The 24,700-nt window shown below is 50.4% G+C and overlaps 1 long non-coding RNA gene across 4 annotated transcripts; it reads left to right on the top strand.

Moving 5' to 3' along the window:
• The first annotated feature begins 1,619 nt into the window (after positions 1 to 1,619).
• LOC147345377 (uncharacterized) lies at positions 1,620 to 24,700 on the top strand. Of its 4 annotated transcripts, XR_015154693.1 has the most exons (6): positions 1,620 to 1,724; positions 11,018 to 11,126; positions 15,188 to 15,231; positions 18,017 to 18,146; positions 18,586 to 18,769; positions 24,234 to 24,700. It is a non-coding gene; the product is annotated as an uncharacterized LOC147345377 (long non-coding RNA). The 4 variants fall into 4 exon arrangements; XR_015154694.1 differs by lacking the exon at positions 11,018 to 11,126; XR_015154695.1 differs by lacking the exon at positions 11,018 to 11,126 and having other exon boundaries at positions 1,708 to 1,915.

The following is a 24,700-nucleotide window of genomic DNA, read 5'->3' as shown; positions in this document are numbered from 1 at the left end:
GGTGTCCCCCAGCCGGGGGTGAGCCAGAGGTCCCCACCTTGCCTCTCCTTGAGCTCGACCCCCCCAGACTTCTGGAATTGGAGCCCAACACACCTTCACGAGGGAGAAGGGACGAGAGCTGCAAGGCCAGTGGGTCAAAGTCCAGTGCAGAGGCTACAAGCCACCTCCCAGGGAGGTGGGGGCAGGGTAGGGGCGCAGCTGGGGCAGGAGAGGAGCGGGCTGTCTGTGTGGCTCACTTCCTCTGGCTGGGGTCCCTGGGAGCCACTCCTCCCACCTCCAATGGCATCAGGAGCGTCCACGGGGTTGGGTGATGTGTTTTCCGAGTGTGACACCCAGCCGCCAACAGAGGACAGCAAATACATTTTTTATGATCCTGGGAGGCTCAGTCCAGTCACGTTTGCGTGAAAAGAGGCTGGGCGGCCAAAGGCTACATACAAGTCATGTCTCAGTTATGTGGATACTCTTCGGGCAAGAGGGGTCACTCGTGGGATGACCTGAGGGTTCTGGGAAAGGGGTGCAGCAGCGCGGGGGCAGACTTGAGGAGGGGGCTAGTTTGTGGGAGAGGGTCCCCCATACTGTTGGAACCTTCCGAAGCTTATGGAGCGGGAGTAGCTTATCCGGAGTGGGGGGCGGCGGTCAGCACCAGGCGCCGGATCTTAGCCAGGTGGAGAGGGTATCCTCATGCCCTACCCTTCAATTTCGAGACTATCTCCCAGAGCATGGGACTCTGAAAGTATCAACAGAACTGGACTGGATGAGGGGAAGCACAACTTTAGGTTTGGGGTTGGTATTTGGGGGAGTTCTTGGGTATAGAGCATGTCCGTCCAATTTCAACCCTGGGGCTTCTGGGGGACTCCCAGGAGGGGGTTAGGAGGCCGCCAAGGGGTGGGTGACCAGGTGTGGGGCCAGACTTGGTGCAGCCCCGACTTCTTCTGTTGGTTCACGAGGGATAGGGGAGTGAGAAGCAGCAGAGGAAGGGCTGAAAGCGCGGCTGGCAAGGTCACTGAGTGTTCCCGAAAGTGGGGGGGGTGGGGGGGTGGGTGGTGATCTGGGGGCGAGGTCTGAATCTTAAGCAGATGTATCCCCATTCAGACACCCCCGGCTGAGGGATCCCTGGAGCGCATTTGGGGGAATCCTATCCTCCCCCCACCCCCGCCCGGAGGGAGGCCCAGCCTAGGCTCCCTCCTCCGGGCCGCGGGGGTATTGGAAGTGGGGGATCTCCCATCTCCCCCGTTCCCCCCCAGTTTGGAGAACCCCAGCCTCTGCCCCCCCATAGGTCGGGGCTGACGTCGCCACCGCATTTCGAGGAATGCCCCTATCCGCCGACTATATTTGGCGAGGGTTTCTAGGAAGGCCCCCCCACTCCAGACCCGGCCCCCGCCCCAGCCCCCACCCCGGGCCGGCGGGCGCCCTCGGCTTCCAGGCTCTCGCCCTCTCTCCCGGGCCGGGGAGGAGCGGCCCAGCCGGCTGGGCCGCCGCCGCCGCCTCCTCAGCACGGCCAACCCCGGGCTGGCCCAGCCCCCGCCCCGGGCCGGCCATAGGGCGTGGGGGGTGGGGAGCGGGGGAGGGTGGGGGCCGGGCCGGGCTGGGGTGGGGAGGGGGGGCGGGGGCGCGGCTTTGTGGCGGCAGCGGACCGTGGAGGCCGGGTGCAGCCCCGTCGGCTCCGCGCTCCCGGCTGAAAGGGCTTTTCTACGCCCCCCGCCCATCACTTGGATCTGGTCTGGGTAAGGAGGGTATTTTTTTTTTCTGGAAGTCCCCCCCCACAACCCGCGGTGAAGGATTTGGGGCTGGGCTCCAATCTAGGCGGAGGCTGCAGGGCCCGCGGGGCGCCCCCCGCCCCGCGCACGCCTCCCAGGAGCCCTGGAAGGCACAAGCCCGGGGAGCCCCCCTTGCACCCCCAGAGGCGGCAGCGGCGGTGAGTCTCCCCTTTTTTTTTCCTGCATGGCACCCCTCCCCCGGGCCAGGGCAGGGGCCGCGGCAGGTGGGTGCCCAGGCCCCCGGGACGGAAGGGGTGCGGGGTGGCTGCCTGGGGGGTGGGTGGCGACGCGAGAGGGGAGGTGGCGGCGGGGGAAGCGCGCGACTCTCCCGGGACGCAGCGCTAGACGCTCGTCTGGGAGGGGATCCGCCGCCGCTGCGCGCCCCCCGAGGCGGCGGGGCTGGGCTCCCCCCCGCTCCCGACGCCCCTCCCTGGCTCTGGAGAGGGGCGTGTTAGGCGGGGAGGTGGAATGGGGGCGAGGCAGCACCCCTCACCGCCCTAATGCCGGGGCTCGGAAATTAATGAGGCGCTTTGGAAGCCTCCCACCCCGCCCCCACCCCGGAAAGCCCGTTCGGGAAACTGACTCGCGGCGTGACCCCGATATCCGTGCCACGCGGAGCGCAGGCCGCCCCGCTCGCCCGTCCACGCCCGCCGCACCGCGCCGCTCCACGTGCGCCCGGGGCCGCGCTGGCACAGGCAGAGGGGCCTGGCTCCAGCCTCCGGGGGCCGGGCCCCGGGGACAACCAGAGAAGCCGGGAGCATCGTCCCCAGAGAGTTACCACCTCCCCGAAGTAAAGTTGGCTGCCCCCTCCTTCCGAGGAGCAGGCAGCCATGGCACTGTTGGCTGTAGCTTTTGCTGGACAGGAGTTAAAAAAAAAAAAAAAAAAAAACTAGGTTCCGGGGTGCGAATCCGGGTGGCAGGGCCCGAGACCACACCAAGTTGCTCTGGCAAAACTTAGGAGAAGAAAAAGGAAAAGTCATTTTGATTTGGGGTGGGGGGGGGTGGTGGCGTTTCTGGTTTCTCCTGCTTCTGAGCCCCACCGTGGGGAGCGTTGGAATGTGCCGCTAAGATCCTCTGAGGACACATCCATATTTATAATTTATTTTTAGGAGAAGTTGTGAAAAAGGGAGGGGGTTTAAAATGGGGAGAAAAGGTGTGTGTAGCCGGTGGCCTTTCCAGAACCCAGAGGCTAATTGAGCTATTAAGATGGAAATCACTTCCCCCAGTCTGGGCAAGTTGCAAATTTGACTTTAATAAGACAATTAAGGGCACAAACAACTAAACTTTAGCCGCATTTGGGAAGGAGTAGGGGGTGTGGGACCGCAGGAGGCACCCGGCACTCCTTTTGCGTTTCGGCTGATGGACGTTTTGGACGCTGAAAGTCTTCCTCCGAAAATGTCAGGCCCAGCTATGGGTCTAGGAGTAAGGGAGGGAAAAGATACCCCATGGGGCAGGCAGAAAACCCCCTCCGCTTCTACCAAGCAGTCCTGGCTTTGGGGGAGATCCACTATTATCCCATCATTCCTTCAGGAAAACCCAGTAATGATTCCTTTAATTATCCAGGACTCTCCAAAAATCTGCCTCAAAGGCAGCCTGCCCCACTTGCTGTGTGAGCTGTGGAGGGGGACACCTTTCTGGAGAAAGGAGGCTTTGGAGGCTGTGGTCCCAGAATCGGGGTTTTGAGGGCGAGATGAGTTTATGTTTTATCCAACTGGCCCACAAAGTCCCGCTTTTGGGGTCATTCTAGACGGCGAGGGATTCAAACTCCTGCGGCCCCTGTAGCGAAAGGGCAGAGAGAGCTAGTTGCACTGCGAAGGTGGTGGTAGTGGTGAGGGTAGAGAAAAGCTCTGGTGGGAGAAAAGGGGGGAAGTTTGCTACTTTTGGTAAAAGCAAAAGGCGGTGTCTACATGATCATTTTTGTGTATGTGTATGTATGTGTTCTCTGTTTGTTGAACCTGCTGTTTTCAGGGGCCTTTCTTTGGGAGGCCCAGAAGGGTATGAGAAGGTGAAAGTAACCTCCCTCCCCACCCCACTGCCAGTGGTTTGAGATGTTTCAGTAGACAGGATTTTAAGGGAATGAGTGATAATATGGGTCGTGTCAAACGGTTTGACACCCTCGAAACAAAACATCACTGAAATCGTGAATTGCAGTTACATTAGATTTGCCTGCTTGCCCCCACATGGAATCGCAGTATCTTCGCAATTCTGTTACCCTGGATCTTAGTTATTTTATAAGGAACTCCGGATAATGTGTTATCAGGGAATTCTTTAAGGCAAGGGTGATGGGGGGTACAAATGTCCCTCCCATTAACCTTATTAAGTTCTGTTAATTTACACACACACACACCCCTACCCTCCAGTTGTAACCTATATGGATTTTCACATATCTTAAGTTTATTTATTTGCAAACCTGGATTTCAATCAGGTGTTCACAGCAGGGCATAGAAAAGGGAGCTACCTGAAAAACTTTTGAACACAAAGTCCCTGATAGAAAATTCGAGTTGAATAGAAATGTCACATAGACACTGATGACATGTGTGCTCCTGGGGCCTTGGCAAAAACCAGTTCTTTACTTTTCAGAGTTCTTTCCCTTTGTTATGGGACACGATGAAACAGCACAATTTTCAGGAGTCCACAATCCCAGCGTGGCTGGGCGATGGGAAATTGTCACGTTGTGAATTGCTGAATCGTCACCCCCATCGTAGTGCCAGAGAGCTGACTGTCAGGTCCTATTTACTTTGCTAAATAAGGACATCTCACCAAATTAGCCTCTAATGATACTTCTACAAATAGGGTGTTTTACGTGAATTAACGAGGCCGGAACACCAAATGTCGCGCCAAGATACTGAGCTCTAATCGCAGTGATGAAGCTGCATGTTAAAATGACTGAATTGTTAAGTGTGGAAAATCTGAATTGAGTGCTGAACGTGAGCCGGGGGCTGCTTTAATGCGAGTATTTGCAACAGGAAAGCCCCTGCTTACACTCAGCCCTCTGAAAGGGTGCATGTAATTATGAATACATTAAGTAAACTGCCCCCCGCAACACATACACACCTCCCTGCCCCAAGCCTGGAAACAGGCATAGTAGTATGGTGAAGAGATTATAAATCAGCACTTTGCAGTGAGAAGTGGTCATTAATTCGGCAAAGAATCACAGTTTCTTTTCATATTCTGACCACTGCCCTCCCCCCTACCCCAACCAATAAGAAAAAAAAATAGCTCAAAGGTGGAACTGCTGAATACATTTCAGTGTTTCTCCTTTTGCTCCCCTGTGTGAAATTTCACTAATCAGATGTCATCCCCACCGCCCCCCCCCCACCAAGTGGATTTCAAAAACAAAAAATAGCAACTTTGAATTTCAGTCTTAGCAAGACACAAGCTATAGTGACTCCCCTAGGGGGAAAAATGTTTCCATAGAAAAGAATATAGAGTAGCTGGGGTGTGTGTGTGAAATATTTAGAAGAGGGGCTCCAATGAAACGCCTACTTCCTTAAAAATAAAACAGTGAGTTTCTGACTCAAGCCAATGAAAGCTGGAAAAGTCCCTAGGGGAGCACTCTTCTCTATTTGTTGCTTTGCAGCCTCCCACCCCCCTGAGATTAAGAGCAGAAAGAAGAGTCTGGCCAAAGAAATTTACAGCTTCCTAATAGTAGACCAGCTCAGCCTCTTGTAATTGCGATTGCAGAGTAAATACAGCTATTTTAGGCATGAGGATAGAAATGGATCTGATGAAAAGTGAAGGCAAACTTGGTCCTTAGACTTACTTGCCAGAAAGGGCATCCTCCAATAAAATAATCCATTTTCTTTCTGGAATTTTCTTTCTTGCTCAGCATCCCAAACTTGGGAAAATGCAAAGTCCTTTTTGCTTCTCATATGGGGAACAAGGTGAAAGTAAGCACCCAAGAAAAACAGCTATGCAAATGCCATAGAAAAAAACGATCACAGACTTTAGGCCTAGAGGTCAAGAAGACTTTTCAGTCAAAAGGGTGCATGTAGAAGACAGTTTGGAAGGAGTGGATTTGGGGTCCAAAATCTGCCCCCCCAACAAATCCTCTTTCCCAGCAACCTCCATTGTAGGGGGGCTGCGTAAATATTTACAAAACTTTCAAGTTTCTGGTTTTACATCATCTTCGTGATATAAAACATTTGAGTTGAAGGAACCCCAAAGCAAACCCCTTTTCTCAGTGTCTCTGGAAAGGCTGCAGCACTAGCATGAGTTGGGGGCACACCTTGAAAATGAAAACTTGTGTCGGTGTCCCAAGAAAGCCACTGGCGAAAGGCACTGGGAAGAGGGCGGCAAACTTAGCGTTTGCTGGAGTCTTGGGCCCAGACGGGGAGGGGAGAGCCCCGAGGTGGCTGCGCAGCACGGCGTGAAAATTTTCTGTGAGACGTGCCGAAAACCAGACTCCCTGGTTGGAATAACCTGTGAGATCAGTGCCTGGACCTGTTGGCATCTCTGCCCAAAAACAGCCTGGAGCGCCGCCAGCCCAGGCCTGAACGTGGCCTTGGAGCCACCACCAGAGCCCAAACAAGCCCCAGACAGGTGCTCAGGGGGGACTCTCCTGCTGGGGCCCTCAGGGAGGCACACAGCATTTCTTGGCTGGAAGGGCAGCGTCGGGTTGTGTGTGGGGGCAGTAGGGGGGCTTAGGCTCTTGATAATAGCCTCCCCAGAGACTGTTCAGGGTTGACTGTCCCAGTTATCAGGTGGCCTCTGTGGAGGGCAGAACCCAACTTTGCCCAGAGCAGGCTAGTAGGTTCCAGGCCCGAGAGCGCTGAGTGTTCTCTCCGCCCTCCCTCCAGGCTGTGATCCTGCCATTCGGGGTGGGCCAAGGGGGACATGGCATGGGGCCAGCCCCAGAGCAGGGACACATCGAAGCTACCGTGCAAGCCACCCCATGTGGCTGTGTTTTCACGTGCCTTCTCCAGCCAGAGGCCGCCCCGTCCACCTGGGGTCCTGAGCCCTCTTGTTTCAATCCGAGTTCAGGGAAAACCCATGCCAGGAGGACAAGGCTGCAGCCTGAAAGTGGGGAGAAGGCTATGGCAAGTCATCGAGGGGCAGGAGGGATCGAGGGAGGTAGATGAGGGGCCCTGCGCGTCTGAGCCAGCCCTCTGGGGGTCGGCAAAGAGAGAGAACTGGGTGGGCCCTGCGGGATAAAACATGCAGCAAAGAAGCCTTGGCACCGGGATGCCCCCTCTGGGGGGTGGTGCACCCTGCCCCGAGCCAGCCAATCCCACGGGCCTCCCATTTGGCCTCAGTAACTGGACTCCAGGCCACCAAAAGGCCCGTGGGTTCCTGATTGTATGTCTTCGAATGGCATTAAAAGGTCCAGTCCAGGCACTCGTAGGCCAGGCCATATTTAGCTTCAGGTTCACTCGGAGAATATTTTAGGTACCGTTTGAAAGGCGAGATCTGGGCCCGGTTGCCGGCTGTCACATGGCAAGTGTGGGATGGCTCCCTCACAGGCCTGGCCGGGTGGGTGCTGATGGCCACGGATGCCTGAGTCCCTGCCAGAGCGTCAGGGCCACGCGACACGGTGCCAGGGAGCCAGGGAGCAGCTGGGTCGTGGGTTCTGTGTCCACAGGGCTTTTCGCCCCGTTTTTCGCTCTGATGGTGATAAGGCCACTTCCATTCACAGAACTCACAGAGGCTGTTTTCAGCCCCTTCTTCCCCGATGGCCCAGTATGATATGCCAGCTTGCTGAGCGAGCAACCGCCCCCTCCTGTGTCAGCAACAAGGGAGTGGTTAACCCTTTCAAGGCTGGGGTAGGGGGGACGGGGTGCTGACTGGCTAGGGGGAGGGCCCTGTCCCCAGAGACCCTTGGAGATCACACATCCCAGGGAGCCCCTGCCCTTGATTTCTTGAGTCTGCACCGTGGACCTTTGCCATGGTTTTTCCACTCTGGCCCCATCAGTGATAACCACCAGGCTCCCTGACCCAAGCTCTCACCCTTCACTTGTTCATACAGCTCTGCAAATCCCTGCTTGCTAATATTTTCATCCGTGTTTCCGAGTTTATAACTTTCCACATCCCAAAGAAAGGAGAAATGGAAGGATCCGAGATTCACTCAGATTAGTAATGAGGGTTGGGAATAATAATCATTCATGGTCTGGGGGAGATGGCCCCAGGCTCCCTAGACTCACTTGACCTGAGGGACTGATCCTTATCACCTGCCCTGGAATCCCAGATCCTGGTTTTCTGGACATGGAGGAGGTGCATCTGTATGGAAACCGCTGTGTGGAGACCTAGTTAGCCAATTCTTAGCCTTTAGGGAGCCTGGGTGGAGCCACCGCCGTGCACCAGGGAAAGCGTCGGCTTGTCTCAAGTTTGCTGTAACTATCTGCATTTTTTCCTTTTTAGTTTTGGCTCTTGGGGTTCCAAGAGTCCTCACTTCCTGCCCAGCTGGTTGGTTACCGCAGGGAAAATGAGGGACTTTTGGGGGCAGATGTGTTTGCATTCCACTATCATAATGCCCCTAAAAATCCTTATTGCTCTTGCAGTATTCCTCGGGGGTCCTTGGGCCAGCCACGGCAGCTGAGTTTCTCCAGCAACTAAAAGAAGAGAGAAAGATGTCCCCCCCGCCCCCACCCCAAACTCTCCTTTCTGGTCCCCGGGAGTGCTCCCCTCGTGGCATTGAGAACTGGTTGGTGATCACCACGGAAAATAAAAAAGATGCCATCCGCAGATGGTTGCTAAACACGCTTTTTGCCCTCCAGGGTCCGAATGTCGGAGATGAGGCTTGGGGAACGGGACAACTGCGGCTGCTGTCCGCGTGTGCTGTGGGGGTTCGTGGCGGGGGAGGTGGGGAAGAAACAAGTGTTACCTGTTTGACGAGGCTGGTTCACATTTAGCCTGGGCCTTCCAGCAGGGCCTCTGGGCTCCTCACCTTGGCAGAAGCCCTGGACAGTCATGACTGGCTCACCGGCTTCCCCGAATCAGCCCACTTTCCCACCCTCTGCCTCGGTTTCCTACCCTGGCAAGGGAGGGACCACCACCCCCGTGCTCCAGCCTGAAAGAGTTCTCACTTGTATCTGCCGTGTTATCGTGAGTTCAAGTGATAGGCTCAGAAGGCGCTGGGAAAGTGGGGACAGGCATTACACATGGAAGCTGTCTGTGCTGATACTAATACCCGCCGTGCACGCAGAGACAACTCAGACAGGAGCAGGACTGCGGTCCAACATACGCACAGGTTTCTGCAATCCTGGAATCAGGCAGCCCCAGCTCTGCAGCTCTTGCAGTGTGTCTCCCCCCCTAGGCAAGTGACTCAGCCTCTACGGACTTCCATTGCCTCTCACAGGAAACCCACGTTCTGGGATAGAAGTTTCTCAAGTCTGATAGGCACTGGATTTTAAGTGGTTCCTGGCTAGAGATGTAAATTATTCGAACAGGTATTTCTTTCGTACAGCTGATTTTTACTGTGGCAAGCGGTTGGCTTTCAGTTTAGGGTTCCGGGGAGGAGGACTTTTTTCTTTTTACATCAGTTTCTTGCCTGGAGAATCCCCATGGACAGAGGAGCCTGGTGGGCTACACCCATGGGGTCACAAAGAGTTGGACACGACTGAGCGACCAAGCACAGTAAGCATGTAAGATAAAGAGGATGAGTTGCTTGCAAGGAAACATTCAAGCAAAGGCAAGTACAGGTGGCAGAATGGGGCAGGACTCGAGATGATCCTTCGTAGAGTTTCATATGCTTTTTCTTTTGTTCCTGGCTTGTGGGATCTTAGCTCCCAGATTAGGAATTGAACCCGGGCTCTCGGCAGTGAGCGCTCGGAGTCGTAACCACTGGGCCACCTAGGATGTCCCCATAGTCCACTTCTTCAGAATTTGTCTTAGGGATTTTCCGCACCTGTGGAGTTGGTATGCCACTTCCACTCTGTGGTGGGCTCCACCTGTGACAACCTGGGTGCCACGAGTCTCCCCCCGCCAACTCCTGCCCTGCGTGCCAACACCAGTGAGACGCTTCGGATCTCTGCCCCTACACCCACCCATAGCTCTGATTGGTCTCTTATTTTAGGATCTTGCTACCCCAGTGCCCTCTTTCCTGGCCAGGGCACCTCTCTGAGCCTCAGTTTTCTCTGTGAAATGGGGAGAATAGTTACCCACCCCGCCTAGAGCAGTGTGAAGATCCAGAACTCAGTTGGGGAGCTCTGGTGGCTCACAAACAGGGCACAGCTCAGAAGGTGGTGGGCACCAGTGACCCTGGGATGGGCAGGGGCACAGCGGCACCCTTGGCCTGGAGGGGCACTCCTTGGACAGGCTGCTGCCTGGCCCGGCCATCCTCTCCCCGCCCACCCCCTGGGATGGGGAAACAGCGGGCACTGGGTCCCAGCCAGCAGGGGCGGGTCTGGTTTCACTTTCTGCTGTGTCATGGGGTGGGGGGTGGCATCGGGGCCCGGCTGGCCAGCTGGGGCGGGCACCGAGAGGCTGGCGGACAGCTGGGGCCCAGCTGCCAGAGCACAACCTGTGCCCTCGCCCTTCTGCCTGCTGGGCTGGGGGCTGGGCCCCAGGGATTCCCTGTGAATGCCTCTTACCCACCCCTGCCCCAGTGGGAGAACCCCAAGTGAGAGAAGCCAGCAGGGTGTGAGATGGTTCTTCTAGCCATGAGATCTCCCCCAACCCAGACATGTTCTTTAGCCCACAGTCTTGAGGTTCCTGGAACTGCCGCTATTGATTCTGCATCAGAGTGCTCTGGTTGGATGCCTGCTTCCTGCTGCCTCCACTGGTGCATGCCTCCTGAGGGCCTACCGTGTGCTCGGCATGGTCCCCGGCGCCAGGGATGCCGTGGGAAGCAAGACGGCGCCTGCCCTCCTAGGGCTCCCGGTTGAGTGGTACGGCAAAATCAAAAGAGCAAGTAAAGAGAGAAAGAATCCCACATGATGGGGACAGTTCCACACAGTCCGCTTCACGTCAGCATCTCAGGGAAGGGGCATGTGTACGTGTGTGTGTGTGCACGTGTATGTGTCAGGGATGTGACGACTCCCGGAACACATAGGTCAGTTGAGAACACAGACCTGGGGGGCCAGGTGTCCCTGATTTGAATCTGGATTTTTTCCACTGATGGGTGTGAAACCCAAACCAAATTTCTTCTCTTTGGGCCTGAATTTCTCTGTCTCTATAATGGTACCTACAGAGCAGGGCTGCATGGAGGATGAAATGAATATCCGTAAAGAACTAAAGACAGTCGCCTGGCATCGACCGTCTGCTGTCTAAGTCTCAGCCACTGTCTACTAACTAAGCATCATAAACACTCCCTGTCCTCACAGATGACATGAGGCCATCACTGCAGGCTGAGAGCAGCCATGATGCTGTTGAGCCCACTCTCCCCCACTCAGAGCTTTGCCTGCCTCTTCTCTCGAGCCGCACCAGCCTCAGGTAGGCCTTAGCATCTCTTTGTTCAGATGAGGACACGGAAGCTCAGGCAGGTGAAGAGATGTGTCCACGTGGACATATCCACGTGGACACATCTGTGTCCAGCTTAAAGCAGTCTGACCTTGGGTGTGGGGTCGGCTTCACAGTGTGGGCCCTGCTGGTTCAATGCTCCACTCTTGTCATTGAAATTCTGAATAATTTTGGGAATAAGGGGTTCACGTTTTCGTTTTGCAAATTGCAAAGCCAGTCTTGCCCAGATCTGACTTCCTCCAAAGCCGGCCCTCTTAACTCCTACCATCAATCTCTCATAGATGGATGGTCCAGAACAGTTTTCCAGTTCATCATTACAGTGTTTAGTGTGGGACTGAAATCCTGGGGTGCGTACAGGACTTACTGCGGGGCCAAATTGCCCTAGTTTTTGTTTGATTGTCTGGTGTCCCCATTAGAAGGAAGGCGGGGCAGCTGCCCAGGGCAGGGGGTGAATCATTCATTGCTGAATCCCCAGGGCCTGGCATGTACTAGCTGCTCAGTTAATAATTGTGAAATGAAGCAAATGAATGGCAGGCCGCTGGATCTCCTGAACTAAAACAGATTTAAATGACACTACCAAGAAAGCAGGTCAAAGTGGTGGCCATCCTGCCCTGGCTTCTGGACAGTCCCCTGAAGGGTGTGGAGGCAAAGGTCTCTTCCCTCCCCAGGCGGCAAACCTGAATGCCAATGCCTTGCAGCAGATTACTGTTTAAACAGGTTCTGGGACTTCCCTGGCAGTCCAGCAGTTAAGACTCCATGCTCCCACTGCAGGTGGGTTCCATCTCTGATTCAGGAATTAAGATCCTACATGCCACGTGGTATGGCCAGAAAAACCTAAAACAGGCTCTGGTGGGGACTTCAGAGGCAACACAACTGTTTAAAGAAAACACAGGCCTGGATTCCTGAGCACCAGTTATTGGAGAAGATACCATCTCAGCCAAAAGAATATTGTAATTCTGGGCAGGTTCAAGTCCCAGCCAAGGATCAGGGGGTACAGTTTCCTGGACTGCTAAATGAGAGTTTGGATTTGGGGGGGGGTTCAAGTTCCTCTTTTCCTCAGAAATTAGAGTTTTTCTACATTCTTACAGTTCCAAATTTGCTCCCTTAAAAAAAAAAAAAAACTTAGTTTTACTAACAAGCAAAGAATCATCTGAAAATCCTTTAAGAGATTTACAACAATAATTAATGTGTTTTGGGCGAGCTGTTTTCACAGGCTCGATCTCTATCGCTTCAGATAATCGGCATATGAAGTAGAAGTTACTGGTCTCATTTCTAAATAATACCGTAACTGCCAGCATACACTGAGTGTTTTATATGAGCTAAACTCTTCACATGTATGAAGTCTTATTGCACGAGCAACATATCGGGAGGCACTGTTACTGCCTCTGGCTTCCTGATGAAGCAGCGAGCTTAGAGAGAGGAACTGACTTGTCCAAGGTCGCACACCCAGTGTGTGATGAGCCAGAGTTCAAGCTGGAAGCTTCCAGATCAGGCATCAGCAAACTTCTTCTGGAAAGGGCCAGATACTAAATATTTTAGACTTAACAGGTCATACAGTCCCTTGTCAGAGCTACTCCACTCTGCTGTTGTAACAAGAAAACAGCCAGAAGCATTAAGTAAATGAGTGGGCCTGGCTGCGTGTTCCAATAAAACTTTATTTACAAAATCAGGAAGTAGGGTAATTTTGGCCCCACAGACTGTATAGTTCACCTCCCCTCCGCGTTCCAGACCCTAACACCTGCCTTCCAGTTAGGAAGCACCTGGCCCTGGCCACATTCTTCCTCACTGTCTCTCCCTACCTGTGAGGCGACTCAGTCATGTCTCAGAACAGAGCCCACTGGGCCTTGGGAGAGGGTCAGTTGGCCTCTCTTTCCTTGGGATTATGAAGCTCTTGGAATTTACAACTATTAGGACTTAATAGTGACTGCCATGATCGATCGCCATGGGGACTTTAAAACTGTAATTTTAATAGCTGTTAAGTGAGTAACTTAAAGAGGAAAGTGTTAAAAGAGTTTTAGGAAAATACCTCAATGGGGCACTTTGGCTGTGGAAGGAACTTCTCTTTGGAGAAGGCATTTCTCTGGAGTTGGCAAGAATGGCAACAGGAGGGAAAATGTTTTAAGGCAGAAGAAGGTAACGAGAAGGGGAGATGGGAAGAGTGTGTGTGCACGCGTGTGTGTGCAGAGAGAGGGTGGAGGAGAGAGGTTTCCCAAAGGCAGGAGGCTGGAGCCCGTGGATTCCTGACAGGAGAAGGGGTTGGGCAGGGAGACATGACTTTTTTCCCCAACAGCTTTATTGAGATAGAATTCATTTACCACATAATTCAACCATTTCAAATAGTACACCCCCCAAACAGCTTTGCGTATGTTCACAGAGTTGTGCGACAGTCAACACAATCAATTTTAAAACATTTTCATCACTTCAAAAAGAAAACCCTGTCCCCTTTAACAGCCCACCACTCCCACCGAATCTTCTAACCCCCTCCCCCATCCCCCACTCCTAAACAATCGCTAATCTCCTCTTCGTCTCTATAGATTCACCTGTTCTGGGTCTTTCATACAAAGGAAATACACATTTCATACGGAAGGTGACCCTCTGTGACCGGCTTCTTTCACTCAGCATTATGTTCTCAGGGTTCGTCCATGCTGCAGCCATATCAGAACATCATTCTTTTTCATGGCAGAATCACACCAACATGGCTTTAACAGAACTTTGTCATGAAGGGGAATGCAACATGACTGAGAAGGCGGCAGGCGGCGGGGGGCCGGGGGCAGGGGGCAGGGGGGCGCGCATCCCTGAGGAGAGAACAGATACGGACCTGGCAGCTCCTCCTGTTCTCTGTGGGATGTTCAATGAATGCGTGAATGTCCATTCATTCAATTTCTTAAGCTGTTGTTTAGTCATTGGGGTCACAAAGAGTCTGATACGACTGAGTGACTAACACTAACACTTCAGTCACTCAGTCCTGTCTGACTCTTGTGATCCCCATGGACTGTAGCCTACCAGGCTCCTCTGTCCATGGGATTTCCCAGGCAAGAACACTGGAGTGGGTTGCCATTTCCTTTTCCACAGGATCTTCCCAATCCAGGGATTGAACCTGTATCTCCTCTATTAGCAGGCAGATTCTTTATCACTGAGCCACCAGGGAAGCCCAATTATCTGAGTACTTACTAAATTACTATAAATTATAAATTTGGGGGGCTCCAAAATCACAGCAGATGGTGATGCAGCCATGAAATTAAAAGATGCTTGCTTCTTGGAAGAAAAGCAATGGTCAACCTAGACAGCACATTAAAAAGCAGAGACATCACTTTGCCAACAAAGATCCGTCTAGTCAAAGCTATGGTTTTTCCAGTAGTCATGTATGGGTGTGAGAGTTGGACCATAAAGAAAGCTGAGCGCTGAAGAATTGATGCTTTTGAACTGTGGTGTTGGAGAAGACTCTTGAGAGTCCCTTGGACAGCAAGGAGATCTAACCAGTCAATCCTAAAGGAAATCAGTCCTGAATATTCATTGGAAGGACTGATGCTGAAGCTGAAACTCCAATACTTTGGCCACCTGATGCAAAGAACTGACTCATTAGAAAAGACCCTGATGCTGGGAAAGATTGAAGGCAGGAGGAGAAGGGGACAACAGAGGATGAGATGGTTGGATGGCATCACCAACTCGATGGACACGAGATTGAGCCAGCTCTGGGAGTTGGTGACGGACAGGGAAGCCTGGTGTGCTGCAGTCCATGGGGTTGCAAAGAGTCGGACACGACTGAGCGACTGAACTGAACTATAAATTAAGAGGCTAAGTATGGGGCATGAGCTGTAACCAACAAGACAGACACAGTTCCTACTTAGGGACAGGAGAGGAAATCATAAACCAAAGAGGAAGAAAACACTTTATATTTGATTAAAATAATATAGCAACAATGGCAGGAAACAATTACAACACCAGGTCTGAGTAAATCCTTGCAAATATGGGGTTTACAAACAGCATATCTTAATGCAAGGCCTAACTCAGAATTGTGGCAATCTTCCCCTCAGAGTGACTATGGAAGCAGCACAGCCAGGAGAAGTCTCTGGAAGAGGTAAGTGGCTCTGGGTTTTTTGGGTTTTTTTTCCTGCCAGCATTTTCTACCCCTCCGAGTAAGAGACAGTATGCCCAGTGGGAATATGGCCAAAGATGGCTGCATATAACACTGAAGCCTCAGCTACAGTAATGGGTCCAAGTGTAGACACGTGACTTGATATGAAAAATCATAGCAGCCCACTTCTGAGCTGGGCTGCAGTGCTTGGTCCACGTGTGATCACGTAACCTAAGCAGGGCCAAGGCAGGATTGTTTTAAGTAGAGCTGGGGAGAGGATTGCTTTTCCCACCCACTCACCAGCATCCAGAGCTACTAGTGACCGCACAGACTGAGGCCAACATGGAGGAAGGGAGGAACACGGGATGGGATGGGGGTTTGGGGAGGAAACAGAGAGACTGGCGCTGCGTTCTGTCCCTGGATCCAAGAGTGACTCAGCCTCTCTCGTCCTTCAGCATGGTTACCTGAGTAATGAATCCCCCATCATACCTCAGTCAGATCAGCTCTGGTTTCTGTATGCACCAGAGCATCCCAATTCAGGACTTGGGAACTGTTTGTTCCTTCTCATGGACTGTGTGAAGCTAAGCAGGGTAGGTTATCCTCAGAACTCAGTTCTCCGCCTAGGTTTGCCTTGCTGTGTTTGGGAATGAGAGATTTCCCCTGGGCCCCTCTCCATCTCTGCCCACCACCACCAGCCTGCTTCCAATTAATTTACCACTGAATCAGAGCTCAACATTTATTCTTGGACTTCAAGTCCCAACTTCTTTCTGCTTGCCTGCATCTCCGTGACCTCATTCCCAACACACATCCACTTCTCCTCACCGGGCTCTCCACCAAGGACGGAGCCTGCAGCTTGTCCTGGCCTCTGCTCCAACGCCCACCACGTTAATGGAATGACATGTTCTGCCTGTGAGTGGTGACCTTGAGCCTGGAGCCCAGGTCTCACTCATCTCTGCACTCCAGTGGCTGGCATGCAGCAGCTGGGCAGCAAGTGCGGGAGGCAGGGAAAGAAGGGGAGAGAGGGTCGCTCCTTCCTGCTGATTCAGGTCAACCAGTGTGTTAAGTTCTATACATGTTTCCTCTGCCAGATACTCTTGCACCAGGCGGATACACAGCTCATGCCCTCATCTCCTTTAGGCCTCTCCTCCAAAGTCAGTTCTCCGATTTCCTGTACTGCAGTTGCCAGTGAACTGCATTCTCCCAGACCCCATCTCGATCCCTGCTTTTCTCCGTGCTTTCTTGTTCCCTTCTACCACCACTGGTTTTTCTCCATGCTCTATTTATCTACTTGCTCTCACGGAAGTGTCAGCTCCAGGTGGGCAGCTATCTTTAATTTCTTCTCTGCTGTGTCCGCAGCGCCTATTAGATGCTCACTAACCGTGTGTGGCACGAATTCACCAAAACCACCTTACCAAATTTGTTTCTCCCTATGCACTTGATATGGTTCAGGTGTGGTCGTGTGACCTAAGCAGGACCAATCCAGGATTGATTTCAGTGGAGCTGCTGAGAAGATTGCTTTTCCCACCCACTCTCCCAGCATCCAGAGCTCCCTGTGACTGGTGAACTGCATTCCATATGTTGATATGGAGAAGGAAGTGCCACTATTCTTGCCTGGAGAATCCCCATGGACAGAGGAGCCTGGCGGGCTACAGTCCATGGGGTCGTAAAGAATCAGACAGGACTTACTAAGCAACAAAAATGCAATTCATGCATTTTACAGGTGCTGTGAGTGTCGGCTGATGTGTTAGGTTCCTAGGGCGAGTTATTACAAACTGAGTGGCTTGATACAACAAAAATCTATCATTTCCTTATTGTTATAATTATTAAACCTATGACTTCTGCAGGCTAGGAGTCCAAACTTGGCAGGGACACACCCCGCCCAGGTGCTCCAGAGGAAGGTCCATTCCTTGCCTCCTCCAGCTTCTGGTGGCTCCAGTACTCCTTGGCATGTGGCCACATCACTCTAATCTCTGCCTCTGTCTTCCTGTGTTCATCCCTGTGTGTCTGTCTCTGCTTCTCTCATAAAAGGATGCTTGTAATTGCATTTAGTGCCTATCTGAATAATCCAGGGTAAATTCCACCTCAAGACCCTTAACTTAACCGCAGCTTTTCCATATAAGGAAACCTGTAAAGGCTCTGGGAGAGACGTGGACATACCTTTGCTCACTCTAGGAGTCACCATTCAGCCCTCTATATTATTTGCTTAAAGACCAGAAAAGCAAAGCTTTCCCACCACCACTTCATTGGCCTGACAGATATGTGATGAAAAGAGTATTATCATCATATTACCTCGCTCCCGTCAAGTGTGGAAATGATTTTTTAAACGCCATTTTCTGTGTTTTTAATTATCCCAATTTTCAAAAATAATACCATGCATATGGTAAGAAAAACAGTACAGAAACATGGGAGATACAGGAGCCCCTTTGCAATTTTCCTCTTAACTCCAGTTTCACTTTTTAAATGTAATCACCATATGCAGTCTGCATAATCTTCATAAATTTTCTAAGCATATTCGAGAGCACACACTTGTTTGGCTTCTAACATTAAGAACAGTGGCGGGGGGCTGGGATAGCTTATATCCTGAAGGCACGACAGCCCTCTGACCTACCAGAAGCTTTCTAAGGACTTCTAGCAATGCACCACACTTAACCTGTCCCCTACTGTAAGCACTTAACTCCAGGATTTTAATGTTATAGATACTGTCTGGTATCTGTCCAGCTATACACCATTGGATACACTCCTAGACGTGGGATTTCCAGGTCAATGTGTACATTTTAAATTTCTACAGCTATTGCCCAGTGCCATTCACCAAGGTGGTGAAATTCACACGCCCATCAACAATGCACAGGTAAGGGTGTCTGTTGCCAACACCCTCGCCCATCCTGTCAAGACAGCAGCATGTCAGATCTCAAACTCAGGTAAGAGGACTTTCCATGTGGGCCTATGGGGTGGGCATAGCCCGTGAGGTTTTCCCTGTAGCTGTCTGAGGCACTGAGCTGCTCAGAGCTCTCGTTTAGGTTTTATAAACAAAGACAGAGTCTGGGGAGGTGAGCCAGAACCATGCAGTGAGGCGCATTGTGCAACTCAGTATTTATTTCTTTAGCACAGCTAGAACTTAAATATGGTCAAAACATATTCTCCTTTTAATTTACACAAACAAATATGTTCCCGGGCTGACACCTCCGGTGCCAAGTTTCTAGGGGAAACGAAATTCTACTGTGAGATGAGAAACCACCAGGGAGAAGATGAGGGTGGAAAAGCCACCACCGTCTGCTTCGCACGTCCGAGCTGGGCTTCTCAGAGGGGTGTTTCAGAACTGGGCTGCTGCCTCTTGCTCTCTTTCTGTCTTTGTTGCAGATAAACCTGCCAGTAATTTCAGCAAATGAAACGTGGAACATGTAAAGGCCAAATGATGGAAAACACTCCGGTTTTAATAAAAGGAGGTCTGCTCGGCTGGGACTCCTCTGTCCTGCTAGTCAGGAGATGCAAAGATTTATCCAGAGAGGGGCTGATGAATTGAAGAAACAGAAATGAGGCCAATGTGAGTTGCCTTTCAAGAGCTGTGCTAATATAAAACCAAGCAACTTGAATTTATTCCAAGAGGGGATTAAAGCAACATGTTATTTTGAGTGATTGCTTAATTTATTGAGCTGTGGCTAGATCGGTAATGAAATACAGCCCTTGCAACTGATAACCTCTCGCTGTAATTGAACTTCTACAATTAAGAAATATTTTCTGAGAGTTTCTCTGGAACAGCTCAGAATTTTTAGTCTCTGTAGTCCGGTACTTTTGAGCACTTATTTTCTGGGCAAGTTTTCCTTTCTTTCTTTCTTTAAGGAGTGACAGGCTGATGTTAATAAGGAAAATAAGCAGCATTTTATTGAATGTATTGTGTATACCAGGCACTTAATATACATTATCTCTAGTCCCGACCACAGCCCAAGGAAGTCATTCTTATTTGTCCCTGTTTTATAAAGATGAGACTCCTAGATGTTAAGTGATTTCCCAGAGTGGTGGTGTCCAAGATGATAGCTACTAGTCACTTGTGGCTATTTCTGTGTAAATTAGTTTAAAATGTTTTAATCTAAAATTTCACTGCTTAGGTTGCACTAATAGCTATACAGGGCTAGTGACCACCACATTGGATGGTGCAGATATAGATCATTTCAATTACTGCAGAAAGTTCCATTGTTCAGCGCCATTCCAGAGGTTTCCTAGGTAGAGACAGGCAGTGCTAGGTTTCAACCTCAAGCTAATGGGCTTTGAAGGCAGCATCCACCATAGCCCTTGTTTCCTTCTCTTCCTTTGGCTGAGAAGGAAGGACTAGAGCAGTGATTCTAAACCCTGGCTGCACATTAAAATCACCTGGACTCTTATGTAATATCCTATCTGGCTATTTTAATGACTACACTTCAGATAGGCAAAATAGCTGTAAGACTGAATTATTTCCTTTATCAATGTTTTATTATCTGTTAACTATACTGACTTTCTAAAATTTTGGTGAATTGAACATTAAAAAAAAAATTACCCGGACTGGAACTTCCCTGGTAGTCCAGGAAAGCATGGATCTGCCCTCTCGATTCGGGGAGCGGGGCGGGGGGGCACTGGGTTCGACTCCTAGTCAGGGAACTAGATCCCACATGCCACAACTAAGACCCTGCACAGCCACATAAATAAAATTACCTGGACTGCTTTTTAAAAAAGTGTTAGGGTCCCAGCCCCAGAGATTCTGACTTAATTGTGATTGAGAGGGGTTTTTATAATTCCTCATGTGACTTAAAGGTGCTTTGTGAATTAAAAGCAATCAGATGTGAGGCTCCACACACAGAATCGTGAAAGGCGCTGGCTCATTTGCCCTGAGAATGTGATCCCTTGTGGACCACAACTTGGGCTTCTCTCAGAGCCACTTCTAAACCTCCTCATCAGAGACAGGCTCATTTCTGAGGGGAAGACTTAAGTGCTTTCTCACATGCTTCCTGCTTGATGGGAGATCCAGTGGGGAGCTCTGCTTTTAGAAACAGGCTCTGTCGCACGGTCATGCAAGAAAAGAGATGTGGATATAAGATCATAGAGATGAAGTGAAAAACCTGGAGTCCCCAGTCCGAATGGGAAGTATTGGTATTACAGAATAATAGACTGGTATTACATTTTGCCTTACAAAATAAACCATGTGTTTCCTGTCCCTGTCCACTGAAAAGGTTTGACATAACGGGCAATTCAGGAACAGTGAGCACTCGCAGCACCCACACTGTGGTCTCTAAACCCCACTTCTAACTAGAAGTGCTGTGTGGAGAGAGGGCAGACCCCAGGTCTGAGGCAGGAAATGTGGAGGATGAGCCTGAACAGCTTGGCATCCAGGTGGCTCAGAAACTGTCACAGACTTAAGGGGACTTGTCAGAAAGGAGTCAGGAAGACAATGGGAAGAGATTCCCACTGGCCAAAGATGGGACATTTTGAGCATCGGTAAGTATAATAACTGCAGTGGAAGAAAATGGGTTATGTATGTCCAAACCTGTAAGTTCACAATGATACTTAGAAAAACAGGGAAACATAAACTCATTTGTCATCTTTGGAGGATGTTGGGACTGACGTTTTTTTTTTTTTAATCTGAGTTCCCAGACCAGGGATTGAACCCAGGCCCTGGCAGCAAAAGCCTGGGATCCCAACCACTAGGCCACCCAAGAACTCCCTGGGACCAGCTTCTTAGTTTGAAAACTGTCAAATAAAGAGGAAAGAGTCAAGCATGTATCCTTTCTGGTATGAGCCATACTTTACAGGAACCAAATGGCGATTAGGAGAGGTCTCTTTATAGGCATATTCCAGCTAACCAAGACAGAAGAATAGAATTAGTAGGCCACCATTTTCAACCTCTAATGGATCTAGACAGCGGTCATCAATGGTTGCTAACATCATGAAGGGGGACAACCACAAATTATGTGTCTTCAAATAGAAATAGGAAGCATCCACTAGGAAGCAGTCATACACACACACAAAAAAACAAACATGAGTCTAAGTGGACTTCTAGATCTAACTACTGATTTATAAGAAATATAGAGCAGAGAGGAACAGGTATTATATTATGTTGATATAATGCCAGCTGCTGCTGCTGCTGCTAAGTCGCTTCAGTCGTGTCCGACTCTGTGCGACCCCATAGACGGCAGCCCACCAGGCTCCCCCGTCCCTGGGATTCTCCAGGCAAGAACACAGGAGTGGGTTGCCATTTATTTCCCGAATGCATGAAAGTGAAAAGTGAAAGTGAAGTCGCTCAGTCGTGTCCAACTCCCAGCGACCCCATGGACTGCAGCCTACCAGGCTCCTCCGTCCATGGGATTTTCCAATAAGCAAAACCCAGACTGGCACACTCTATAGAACAACCAACTCAGTTTTCTCAATAAATAAATTGCAAGAGAAGAAAAAGAGAGGGGAGGAGATCAAGAAAGAGGTAAGAGGCGTGTGAACCAACCACAATGTATGAGCCATTTTGTATGAATGATTTTAGTCAGCTGTAAAGAAGATAGTTAATGAGACAACCAGAAAATTGGGAACAGTGGATATTTTCTGATTATTAAAGCATTATTCGTTTTAGTATGGATGACGGCAGTAAAAAAAAAATCCTTATTTTTGGAGTCATTAAAATATTTGCAGAAGATATCTGGAATTTGCTTGTAAGTATCTAGGATGAGGAAGGAGGGGAAGGGGGGTTATAGATGGAACAAGGTTGGCTGAGACTTGGTGATTATTGAAGCTGGGTGATGCACAGCTAGGGTTACGGTACCGTGTACCTGTGTGCACTTGTGTTATTTGTTTGACCTGCCTACCCATTGCTGGCATCTCTGAGGCAAGCCTGGGTAGCAGGTTTGCGATACATCTCAGTGCATGCATGTGTGCACACCCTCTTGTGTCGCCATGGCAACCAGCGAGGTGAGAAAGCAGCATCCAAAAGGTTCCTGTCCACATGAGGATCAAGCCAGGCTGCTGGCATTACACTCGGCCCATCATCGCTGCTCCCTTTGGAGAATTCCTAGGCAGATCTTCACAGCCCTACTCCCTCCACCACATCCGCCTCCTGCACTCCTTTGCCATCACTCAGGCCTTCCCTATGTGCCCCCTGAGGAAGCAGAGGCCAATAAATGGAGAGAACAAGACCCTGAATCAGTTCCAGGCTCAGTTCTTCTCCACTTAATGGCAGGACTTTTCACCTCCCTGAGCCTCAATTCTCTCACCAGTAAAATGGAGCTTGATACAACCTCAGTGAACTCAACAAATCTTTATTATGGGGAGACAGTGGCAAAAAGGACCTCGTCTCCACCTCATGGAACTAGACACCTCAAGGTGAAAGGCAATCAGGAGTATGTACTGTGATAGAGCTATGACCAACATAAACAGCATACTAATAAGCAGAGACATCACTTTGTGCACAAAGGTCTGTATAGTCAAATCTATGGCTTTTCCAGTAGTCACGTATGGATGTGAGAGTTGGACCATGAAGAAGGCTGAGCACCGAAGAATTGATGCTTTCGAACTGTGGTGTTGGAGAAGACTCTTGAGAGTCCCTTGGACTGCAAGGAGATGAAACCAGTCAATTCTAAAGGAAATCAGTCCTGAATATTCATTGGCAGGACTGATGCTGAAGCTCCAGTACTTGGACCACCTGTTACAAAGAGCTGACTCATTGGAAAAGACCCGGATGCTGGGAAAGATTGAGGGCGGGAGGAGAAGGGGACGACAGAGGACGAGATGGCTGGATGGCATCATCAACTCAATGGACATGGGTTTGAGCAAACTGTGGGAGATGGTGAAGGACAGGGAGGCCTGGCGTGCTGCAGTTCATGGGGTCAGAAAGAGTCAGATACGACTTAGCAACTGAACAACAAGGGACTTCCCTGGTGGTCCAGTGGTTAACACTGTGCTCCAAATGCAGGGGGCTGGGTTCGATCCCTGGTCAGGGAACTAGATCCCACATACTGCAACTGAAAGTTCGCATGCCACGTTGAAAATCCCAAGTGCTGCAACTAAGACCCAGAGCAGCCAAAAAAAAAAAAAAAAAGAGTATGTACTGTGATAAAGTACATATTTAAAAAACTTTTGAAAACTGGCAGTCACTAATTAGGAAACACCATAACTCATTTTTTTTTTTGACCCTGCAGCTTGTGGGATCTTAGTTCCCTGATGAGGGATCGAACCCAGGGCCCAGGCAGTGAGAGCACCAAGTCCTAATCACTGGGACCACCAGGGAATTCCCATAACTCTTAATCATAATGTCATACTTCTTAATTTACTTGTTGTTAACCAAGATATCCACACTTTGCAACTTGAGAGTATCCAGCTATGCCAAACCCATAGGATACTTTTACTTAACTGAGTGCTCATAGTTCCACGAAGTAAGTACTATTCTTCCAACTATTTTATGGAGGAAGTGAGATACTTGCCCGGGGCTGCACTGTGGGTACACAGCCCTGCCTTCTTTGCTCAGCCCTCTGCATTGATTCGGTTCTGAGATGCAGCAGCAGGGCCAGGAAACCAGAACTTCCAGGAGATGAAAAGCTCACCAGGTCAAACTCCATTTTGCAGTTAAGGAAACAGTGGCCCAGAGAGACCAAGTAACTTACTCCAAGCCACACAGCAAACTGGCCGCTTGACCTGTGTCCAAGCTGCTTGGGGAAGTCCCACATGCTAAGGGAAGCTGCTTCCTGCCCCATTTCAGACTGTCCCAGGGTGGGGTGACCAGTCATCTCGGGGTTTCCCAGGACTGGGAACTTTAGGTGCTTAAATCAAGAGAGTTCAGAGCCAACTGGGATGAGTCAGTCACTCTGTCTCACAGCGAGGCATCTAAAGGGATGTTTTCTAGGACGTGAGAACCAGCGCCAAGTCCCCACAGAAGTACTGGGGTTTCATGCCTTATAAAATTAAAACTGATTATTAATATCTAGGCTCCCCCACCCCAGCCAGACTCCCCACCCACGGGAGGCAGGGACTGGTATGTAATGCACACTTCTGTTTTACAGCCCCTGATTCAACGGTGACACATGAATGATGCTCAGTAAACAGTCATCAGATGGACCGACCGACCAGGCTATCACCACCTTTGACTGCGCTTCCATCTGAAGTTGCAGAAACCCTCTAGAGCCACCGTGACCTCCAGTTCCCATTTCAGACAGGCTGACATCCTCGATGTCATATGATAGAAGGTGACTCCAGAGAGACTGCCGACAAGGCTCCTGGAGGGAGCTATGGCAGACGAAGGGGTGTGGTTTTTCTTTAATTATTGTACCTGTTTTGTCTGTTCTTTCTTGGCTCTGTTCACATCCCCACCCCAGCGCCAGTGCAGGAAGAAAAAAAAAAAAAAAAGAACAGAAAAAAAACATCGCAGAGTTTGAGACAAGATAGCTGGCCCATTCCCTCTCTGCTTGTAATTAATGCTGAAAATGACTTGCCTTGGCCACAAAGGTAATAATAAAGTCAGGAAGTCTGA

Source organism: Bos grunniens, chromosome 25, assembly GCF_055505025.1.
Source record: "Bos grunniens cultivar Pamir isolate PY7600 chromosome 25, Bosgru_T2T1.0, whole genome shotgun sequence".
NCBI lineage: Eukaryota > Metazoa > Chordata > Mammalia > Artiodactyla > Bovidae > Bos > Bos grunniens.
This window is presented reverse-complemented; position numbering and strand designations above follow the sequence as displayed.